The sequence below is a fragment of the Citrus clementina genome, unplaced genomic scaffold, assembly GCF_000493195.1.
Source record: "Citrus clementina cultivar Clemenules unplaced genomic scaffold, Citrus_clementina_v1.0 scaffold_1, whole genome shotgun sequence".
In the NCBI taxonomy this organism is placed as follows: domain Eukaryota; kingdom Viridiplantae; phylum Streptophyta; class Magnoliopsida; order Sapindales; family Rutaceae; genus Citrus; species Citrus x clementina.
Genome location: NW_006263303.1, coordinates 19,841,870 through 19,842,768, shown reverse-complemented (window position 1 = coordinate 19,842,768; position 899 = coordinate 19,841,870). Strand labels below are relative to the sequence as shown.

At 38.4% G+C, this 899-nt stretch overlaps 1 non-coding gene across 1 annotated transcript; it reads left to right on the top strand.

The window, feature by feature from the left end:
- Positions 1-579: 579 nt before the first annotated feature.
- Positions 580-683, top strand: LOC112096052. The gene has a single exon (XR_002904210.1). It is a non-coding gene; the product is annotated as a small nucleolar RNA R71 (small nucleolar RNA).
- The last annotated feature ends 216 nt before the right edge of the window (positions 684-899 follow it).

Below are 899 nucleotides of genomic sequence, written 5' to 3'. Positions count from 1 at the left end.
TTCTTGAAATTCTGGAATGCATCCTCTCATGGTCTGGGTTGAGAGTAGTTCTGGTTTTGATTGTGTGGTCTAAATGGTGGCTGAGAGGCTTGAGGAATTTGTTGCATTGGTGGAGCTGGAGTTGCTGGTCCATTCTGTTGGAATCCTTGAGACCATAAAAAATTGGGGTGGTCTCTCCATCCAGGGTTATATGTGTTGGAGTATGGGTTGTAATTTGATGGTTTTCTCATTACACCTATGGCATTAGCTTGATCTGAGCATGAGTCATGGTCATATGACTCTGTTGATTTAGCAGTCGATAACGATGCTATTTATCGAGAGAGACCTTCAATTATCGCTTTGACTTCTTTAATTTCTGAACTTGACTCGCCAATGTGAACCTCATTTACTCCCTTAATTCTTTTAGTATTCCTAAGCGATCGACTTCGTTGTTGGGAATTATCCGCTTGTCACTAGAAGAATTCCCAAATCTCTGATGCACTTTTTGACATTAACTCTCCTCCACTTGTTGCCATTAGCCATTCTTGTACATTCGGCAATAATCCCTCCAAAAAGTATTGGCATTAGTGCCATTTCTCGTACCCATGATGTGGACACTTCAAGAGTAGCCCATTGAATCGCTCCCATGTTTCAAAAAATTGCTCGTCTTCTCTCTGTGTAAACTCTGAAATTTCCCTGCGAATAGCATTGGTTTTATGCACTGGGAAATATTTATTCAAAAATTTAGTTACCATTTGTTCCCATGATGTAATGCTATTAGCAGGCAAAGTATTTAACCATGAACGAGCTCTATCCTTTAAAGAAAATGGGAATAATATGAGTTTAATATCATCGTCTGAAAAATTCTCATATTTAAATGTTTGACAAATAGCATGAAAATCATTCAGATGATTATATGG